Source organism: Melanerpes formicivorus, unplaced genomic scaffold (assembly GCF_026170545.1).
Source record: "Melanerpes formicivorus ecotype bairdi unplaced genomic scaffold, bMelFor1.0.p_v2 SCAF_262, whole genome shotgun sequence".
Taxonomy (NCBI): domain Eukaryota; kingdom Metazoa; phylum Chordata; class Aves; order Piciformes; family Picidae; genus Melanerpes; species Melanerpes formicivorus.
In genome coordinates, this window is record NW_027142614.1 from 43,593 (window position 1) to 52,500 (window position 8,908).

Below are 8,908 nucleotides of genomic sequence, written 5' to 3' on the forward strand. Positions count from 1 at the left end.
GTCCCCAAAAACTTGCTGCTCTCCACGCTGGAGCCTGCACGGGGGAGGTTGCGCTCCGCTCCTCCGGCCCTAAAGCCGCCCTCGCCCGCCCCCCGGCTTGCCGCTTGGCTGGGCTGCCCGCCCGCCCGCTAATCCCCCCAACGCCCCCCACCCCAAAAACACCCCAGCCCTACCGCATGCCGCTCCCCCTCTCCCCGCTCTCGCTGACCGCTGCCACCCCCCCCCCACCCCTCCCCCCCAAAACAAACCCCCCAGCCCTACCGCATGCCGCTCCCCCTCTCTCCCTAGCCTGCCCCCCCCGCCGTCGCTTGCTGCCGCCGCCGCCGCCGCCGCCGCCGCCGGGACCCGCCTCGGTCTGGTGGCGCGCGCTCGGAGATCCCCGGCTACCCGTCCGTCCGTCCGTCCCTCCCTCCCGCCCCGCCCCGGGGGAGGGCCCGGGGCAGCGCGGGCAGGCGGGGAGCAAAAAAAGGCGCGGGCGCCAAAAAACGTCGGGGTCCCGGGGTGGCGGAGGGGGGCGGCGGCGGGGGCGGCGGCGGGTACACGGCGCCGGGTCCAGGGCGCCGGGTCCAGCCCGTCCCGGGGCGGGGACAGGTGGTGTCGTCCGTCCCCGCCCCCGTAACCTGCTCTGAAGCATCCGCTTCCCGCCGCGGTTCGCCCTCCACCCCCCCGCCGCACACGCAGCTGCCGCTTCCCGCCGCCTCTGCCCCCCGCCCCGGGATCAACCACCCGCCGGGTCCAGCCGGTCCCGGTCCCGGGAACCTGCTCCCGGGGCCAGCCGGAGCCACGCCCCCTCCTCTGACGCTTCCAGCTGCCGCCTCCCCTCCCACCCCCCAAACTCACACTGGCCCTCGCCGGCCCGCCCACCCGCCTACCTGCTTGCCCGCCGCCGCTGGGTGGCGTGCCGGACACTCTCGCACACAGGTACACAGACAGGGACACAGGGACACAGGCACTCAGGCACACAGGGACACAGGGACACAGGGACACAAGGACACAGGGACACAGGCACTCAGGCACTCAGGCACTCAGGGACACAGGGACACAGGGACACAGGGACACAGGCACTCAGGCACACAGGGACACAGGGACACAGGGACACAGGGACACAGGCACTCAGGCACTCAGGCACTCAGGGACACAGGGACACAGGGACACAGGGACACAGGCACTCAGGCACTCAGGGACACAGGGACACAGGGACACAGGCACTCAGGCACACAGGGACACAGGTGGCGGGCCGGAGGCCGCTCTCCACTGTGTGGCAGGGGTCCAAGAGCCACCCCAGCCCAACCCAGAGGGTCTTTTGCACCTCTCTAGAGGCCACCCAGAGACCCCAGGCCGCAGCAGAAGCCTCCCCCGCACGCTCTGCAGGCTTCCGACCCACCCCAGGCCGCAGCAGAAGCCTCTCCCGCACGCTCTGCAGGCTTCCGACCCACCCCAGGCCGCACCAGAAGCCTCTCCCGCACGCTCTGCAGGCTTCTCAGCCACCCCAGGCCGCAGCAGAAGCCTCTCCCGCACGCCCTGCAGGCTTCTCAGCCACCCCAGGCCGCAGCAGAAGCCTCCCCCGCACGCTCTGCAGGCTTCTCAGCCACCCCAGGCCGCACCAGAAGCCTCTCCCGCACGCTCTGCAGGCTTCTCAGCCACCCCAGGCCGCAGCAGAAGCCTCTCCCGCACGCTCTGCAGGCTTCTCAGCCACCCCAGGCCGCAGCAGAAGCCTCTCCCGCACGCTCTGCAGGCTTCTCAGCCACCCCAGGCCGCAGCAGAAGCCTCCCCCGCACGCTCTGCAGGCTTCTCAGCCACCCCAGGCCGCAGCAGAAGCCTCCCCCGCACGCTCTGCAGGCTTCTCAGCCACCCCAGGCCCCAACAGAAGCCTCTCCCGCACGCTCTGCAGGCTTCCGACCCACCCCAGGCCGCAGCAGAAGCCTCTCCCGCACGCTCTGCAGGCTTCCGACCCACCCCAGGCCGCACCAGAAGCCTCCCCCCGCACGCTCTGCAGGCTTCTCAGCCACCCCAGGCCGCACCAGAAGCCTCCCCCGCACGCTCTGCAGGCTTCTCAGCCACCCCAGGCCGCACCAGAAGCCTCCCCCGCACGCTCTGCAGGCTTCTCAGCCACCCCAGGCCCCAACAGAAGCCTCTCCCGCACGCTCTGCAGGCTTCCGACCCACCCCAGGCCCCAAACAGAAGCCTCTCCCGCACGCTCTGCAGGCTTCCGACCCACCCCAGGCCGCAGCAGAAGCCTCTCCCGCACGCTCTGCAGGCTTCTCAGCCACCCCAGGCCGCACCAGAAGCCTCCCCCGCACGCTCTGCAGGCTTCTCAGCCACCCCAGGCCGCAGCAGAAGCCTCCCCCGCACGCTCTGCAGGCTTCTCAGCCACCCCAGGCCCCAACAGAAGCCTCTCCCGCACGCTCTGCAGGCTTCCGACCCACCCCAGGCCGCAGCAGAAGCCTCTCCCGCACGCTCTGCAGGCTTCCGACCCACCCCAGGCCGCACCAGAAGCCTCCCCCGCACGCTCTGCAGGCTTCTCAGCCACCCCAGGCCGCACCAGAAGCCTCCCCCGCACGCTCTGCAGGCTTCTCAGCCACCCCAGGCCGCACCAGAAGCCTCCCCCGCACGCTCTGCAGGCTTCTCAGCCACCCCAGGCCCCAACAGAAGCCTCTCCCGCACGCTCTGCAGGCTTCCGACCCACCCCAGGCCCCAACAGAAGCCTCTCCCGCACGCTCTGCAGGCTTCCGACCCACCCCAGGCCGCAGCAGAAGCCTCTCCCGCACGCTCTGCAGGCTTCTCAGCCACCCCAGGCCGCACCAGAAGCCTCCCCCGCACGCTCTGCAGGCTTCTCAGCCACCCCAGGCCGCACCAGAAGCCTCTCCCGCACGCTCTGCAGGCTTCTCAGCCACCCCAGGCCGCACCAGAAGCCTCCCCCGCACGCTCTGCAGGCTTCTCAGCCACCCCAGGCCGCACCAGAAGCCTCTCCCGCACGCTCTGCAGGCTTCCGACCCACCCCAGGCCGCAGCAGAAGCCTCTCCCGCACGCTCTGCAGGCTTCCGACCCACCCCAGGCCGCACCAGAAGCCTCCCCCGCACGCTCTGCAGGCTTCTCAGCCACCCCAGGCCGCACCAGAAGCCTCCCCCGCACGCTCTGCAGGCTTCTCAGCCACCCCAGGCCGCACCAGAAGCCTCCCCCGCACGCTCTGCAGGCTTCTCAGCCACCCCAGGCCCCAACAGAAGCCTCTCCCGCACGCTCTGCAGGCTTCCGACCCACCCCAGGCCCCAACAGAAGCCTCTCCCGCACGCTCTGCAGGCTTCCGACCCACCCCAGGCCGCAGCAGAAGCCTCTCCCGCACGCTCTGCAGGCTTCTCAGCCACCCCAGGCCGCAGCAGAAGCCTCCCCCGCACGCTCTGCAGGCTTCTCAGCCACCCCAGGCCGCACCAGAAGCCTCTCCCGCACGCTCTGCAGGCTTCTCAGCCACCCCAGGCCGCACCAGAAGCCTCCCCCGCACGCTCTGCAGGCTTCCGACCCACCCCAGGCCGCAGCAGAAGCCTCTCCCGCACGCCCTGCAGGCTTCTCAGCCACCCCAGGCCGCAGCAGAAGCCTCTCCCGCACGCTCTGCAGGCTTCTCAGCCACCCCAGGCCGCACCAGAAGCCTCTCCCGCACGCTCTGCAGGCTTCTCAGCCACCCCAGGCCGCAGCAGAAGCCTCTCCCGCACGCTCTGCAGGCTTCTCAGCCACCCCAGGCCGCAGCAGAAGCCTCTCCCGCACGCTCTGCAGGCTTCTCAGCCACCCCAGGCCGCACCAGAAGCCTCCCCCGCACGCTCTGTAGGCTTCTCAGCCACCCCAGGCCCCAACAGAAGCCTCCCCCGCACGCTCTGCAGGCTTCTCAGCCACCCCAGGCCGCACCGGAAGCCTCTCCCGCACGCTCTGCAGGCTTCCGACCCACCCCAGGCCGCACCAGAAGCCTCCCCCGCACGCTCTGCAGGCTTCTCAGCCACCACAGGCCGCACCAGAGGATCTTTTGCACCTCTCTGGACGCCACCCAGAGACTCCAGGCCGCACCAGAGGCCCCCCCCCCAACCATTTACAGGCTGCAGTGCCAGCCTAGGCCCTGCTGGCAGCCTCCCTTGTCTGCTTTGGAAGGCCTCCCATCCACTCCAGACCTGCCTGGAGGCCTCCCTCGACTGCTCCCGGGGCCCTCGAAGCCACCCTAGGCCTTTCTGGAGGACCTGCTCGACCGCTCGGGCGGCTTCTGACGCACCCTCGGCCATCCGGCGCCCAGCAGCTCCCAGGGCCAGGCACCGGCCTCCCCCTCCGGCCGCCCCTGGGGCCGGGGGTGGCTCGGACTCGGCGCCCCCAACGTGTCGTCCCGTCCCCCCCCCCCCCCCCGCACCGCCGAACATTCGCTGCAGCCGAGGGCTTGCCGCTCGACGCCTACCCCACCCGCCCAGCCCCCCGCTGCCGCCCGGCGCTGCCCCGGCCGCTGCGCCCCGCCTCTCATCGCTCCCCCCCACCCGGCAACCGGCCGCCGGGCACGGCAAGTCCCAGGGCAGGGAACAGGTGCTGCCGGGACCCCGTGCTGGCTGCCGGCTTCCCGGGGCTGCCCCGGGCACGGACAGGTCGCCCCCCCCGCCCCGGCGAATGTTCACCGAACCGGCTGCCGGCTGCCTTCGAGCACCCCCCGCCCCCCGCCACTATCGTCCCCCCCGCCCCCCCTCCGCCTCCGCTGCCGCTTCTCCCCGCACCGCCTCCACTGCCTCCCCCCGCCGCCGGCGAACGAGTCGCCGGATCCGTAGGGTGCCGGGAGCCCGAACGGCGAGCGGCTCCGGCTGCTGCCGGGACCGCGGGGCTTCGAGCCGCTCCGGCCGCGGCCGGGACCCCGTGCCGGAAGCCGGCATCCCGGGACGGCCCCGGGACGGCCCCGGTCGCCGGCCGGGTGACGTTCAGCGAAGCGGCTGCCGCCAGTCTTTGGGCCTCCCCCGTGCCGGGGCCGCGGGGATTCGAGCCGGTCCGGCCGCGGCCGGGATCCCGGGCCGGACGACGGCTTCCCGGGCCGGTCCCGGTCGCCTCCCGGGTGACGTTCACCGAAGCGGCTGCCGGCTGTCTTCGAGCCCCCCCCCCGCCTCCGCCTCCGCTGCCGCTTCTCCCCGCACCCCCTCCACTGCCTCCCCCCGCTGCCGGCGAACGAGTCGGCGGATCCATACCGTCCCGAGAGCCCGAGGCGGCGGCACCCAGTGCGGGTCCGGCCGAGGCCGGGACCCCGTGCCTGTCGCAGGCTTCCCGGGACGGCCCCGGAACGGCCGCGGTCGCCGGCCGGGTGACGTTCACCGAAGCGGCTGCCGGCTGTCTTCGAGCCCCCCCCCCCTCCGCCTCCGCTGCCGCTTCTGCCCGCACCTCCTTCACTGCCTCCCCCCGCCGCCCGCGAACGAGTCGGCGGATCCGTAGGGTGCCGGGAGCCCGAACGGCGAGCGGCTCCGGCTGCTGCCGGGACCGCGGGGATTCGAGCCGCTCCGGCCGCGGCCGGGACCCCGTGCCGGAAGCCGGCATCCCGGGACGGCCCCGGGACGGCCCCGGTCGCCGGCCGGGTGACGTTCAGCGAAGCGGCTGCCGCCAGTCTTTGGGCCTCCCCCGTGCCGGGGCCGCGGGGATTCGAGCCGGTCCGGCCGCGGCCGGGATCCGGGGCCGGACGATGGCTTCCCGGGCCGGTCCCGGTCGCCTCCCGGGTGACGTTCACCGAAGCGGCTGCCGGCTGTCTCCGAGCACCCCCCCCCCCCTCCGCCTCCGCTGCCGCTTCTGCCCGCACCTCCTTCACTGCCTCCCCCCGCCGCCCGCGAACGAGTCGCCGGATCCGTAGGGTGCCGGGAGCCCGAACGGCGAGCGGCTCCGGCTGCTGCCGGGACCGCGGGGCTTCGAGCCGCTCCGGCCGCGGCCGGGACCCCGTGCCGGAAGCCGGCATCCCGGGACGGCCCCGGGACGGCCCCGATCGCCTCCTGGGTGACGTTCACCGAAGCGGCTGCCGGCTGTCTTCGAGCCCCCCCCGCCTCCGCCTCCGCTGCCGCTTCTGCCCGCACCCCCTCCACTGCCTCCCCCCGCCGCCGGCGAACGAGTCGCCGGATCCGTAGGGTGCCGGGAGCCCGAACGGCGAGCGGCTCCGGCTGCTGCCGGGACCGCGGGGCTTCGAGCCGCTCCGGCCGCGGCCGGGACCCCGTGCCGGAAGCCGGCATCCCGGGACGGCCCCGGGACGGCCCCGGTCGCCGGCCGGGTGACGTTCAGCGAAGCGGCTGCCGCCAGTCTTTGGGCCTCCCCCGTGCCGGGGCCGCGGGGCTTCGAGTCGGTCCGGCCGCGGCTGGGACCCCGTGCCTGTCGCAGGCTTCCCGGGACGGCCCCGGAACGGCCGCGGTCGCCGGCCGGGTGACGTTCACCGAGGCGACTGCCGGCTGTCTTCGAGCCCCCCCCCCCCCCCTGCCGGAGCCGCGGGGATACGAGCCGGTCCGGCCGCGGCCGGGACCCCGTGCCGGAAGCCGGCATCCCGGGACGGCCCCGAGACGGCCCCGATCGCCTCCTGGGTGACGTTCACCGAAGCGGCTGCCGGCTGTCTTCGAGCCCCCCCCCCCCTCCGCCTCCGCTGCCGCTTCTCCCCGCACCCCCTCCACTGCCCCCCCCCGCCGCCCGCGAACGAGTCGCCGGATCTGTAGGGGGCCGGGAGCCCGAGGCGGCGAGCGGCTCCGGCTGCTGCCGGGACCGCGAGGCTTCGAGCCGGTCCGGCCGCGGCCGGGATCTCGTGCCGAACGTCGTCTTCCCGGGACGGTCCCGGGAGGGCCCCAGTCTCCTCCCGGGTGACGTTCACCGAAGCGGCTGCCGGCTGTCTTCGAGCCCCCACCCCTGCCGTGGCCGCGGGGATTCGCCCCGGTCCGGCAGCTGACGGTTCCCTGTGCCGGACGCCGGCTTCCCGGGACTGCCCCGGGACAGCCCCGGTCGCCTCCCGGGTGACGTTCACCGAAGCTGCTGCCGCCTGTCTTTGTCCCCCCCCCCCCGTGCTCTCCCTCAGCCGGGAGGTAGACGTGCTCTCCCTCGGCGAGTAGACGTGCTCTCCCTCGGCGAGTAGACGTGCTCTCCCTCGGCGAGTAGACGTGCTCTCCCTCGGCGAGTAGACGTGCTCTCCCTGGGCGAGTAGACGTGCTCTCCCTCGGCGAGTAGACGTCCTCTCCCTGGGCGAGTAGACGTGCTCTCCCTGGGCGAGTAGACGTGCTCTCCCTCGGCGAGTAGACGTGCTCTCCCTGGGCGAGTAGACGTGCTCTCCCTGGGCGAGTAGACGTGCTCTCCCTGGGCGAGTAGACGTGCTCTCCCTCGGCGAGTAGACGTGCTCTCCGCGGAGCTCGCGCTTGTCGCCAAGGGGTCGCTGTTGCGCTCTGCCTCCGCCTACGTCATCGTACAAGCCGGCGTGATTTCTGCGACCTGCCGCTGGGCGGAGGTCGGCTGGTTGTGCGCTCGCGGAGCTGACGGCCCTCCAGTTCCGTATATGAGGGAACGAGTGACGCCGAGCACTCCCAGGGCAGCGCTGCCGAGCGGCTGCTCCAAGCCACCCGCCAGGCGGCTGGGCAGGGGTCCGTCTGGCTTCTCGGTGGCTTTCCCCCGGGTCAGAGAGGGGACCCGCGGGGCCGAGCAAAGGCGCGGCGGTTTGGAGCGGCCGCTGGCGCACCCTCAGCGGTGTTGGATGGGTTTCGCTCGTCCGTGAGCCGGAGCCCAGCCCGGGCTCGGCAACGAAAGAGGGGAAAAGAAAAAAAGTTGACGAGTGGCTGGCGCCGGCCACTGCCGAAGTGTGGAACCCCCGAAGCGAAGTTTGCCCGGTGGGGCACGGGGGCAGAGAAAGCCGGGGAGACGTGGTGCCGGCGTCGGTCCCACCAAGAATGGAAAGCAAGCCCGTCCAGGCACGGCGAGAGAGAGCCCGGTAAGGCGCAGAGAGAGTTCCCAGCACTGGACCCTCTTCACGGGGGTTCCCCCCCATGGCCAAAGCCGCAGCCCGCGGGGGCACGGCATCTAAGGGAAAAGCCAGCGGCGGTGACTGGCCACTCGTATGCTATGGAGCCCGGCATGGGGGGAGAAGGGCAAGCCGGTGCCCCAGCACGGCTTCCTCCTGGCTCCAGAGGGGCGCCCCGTGATGGAGATGTAACTCGGTGCAGCTTGAGGGAAAATGCAAGCCCACATTTCGGGGAGGCAGAGATGCCCTGTGAGCCGGTGCGGCCCGGTGCAGCTTGCCCCCCCCCCCCCCCCCCCATCTCTGGAGGGCGCCCCGTTTGCTCCTCCGGCGTGTTGCCCGCACGCCGAGCCCCGTGCCTGCTGGCTGCTCCCGAGGGCGGTGGCGGGTGCGCGTGGCTGTGTCTGTCCCAGAAGAGCGAGGCCGTGGGGCCTCCGCTGGCTTCCTTTCCTTCTGTCCTTGTTGATCGATGAGGCCTTTCGGGTCGCGTCGGAAAGGGCCCCCGGCCGGCAGGGCAAGGGCGGTCTTCCTTTCCACTTCGCTTCCCGTCGCGTGTGAGGTGTCGTCCTCGTTCCCCCAGCCCCGAGCGGCTCGAGCGGGGGGGAGCCGTGGCGTTAGCGGCCCGGCGCGTGCCTTGCCGCATCCTCCCCTTTCCACCTCCCCCCCGGCGCTGGGGCAGGGTTCGGGGACCGGTCTACCGCAACCGGCTTTGTGACTGCTGCGTGGCCCCGTGAGTTTTCAGGTGTCCTAAAACGCGTGAGGCGCCGGTGTCGTCCTCGGTTCCGGGTACCCGCGGGTGCCGGCCGCGAGCAGCTGCGCGTGGCGGGGGTTGGCCGAGCCGAGAGCGAGGCGGCGGCGTCGCAAAATTTAAAAGGGGCTAAAAGCGGCGCCGCGCGTGAGGCCTCACCTGCCCGGGTGGGGTCCCCGAGGGTTCTCCTCCCTAAA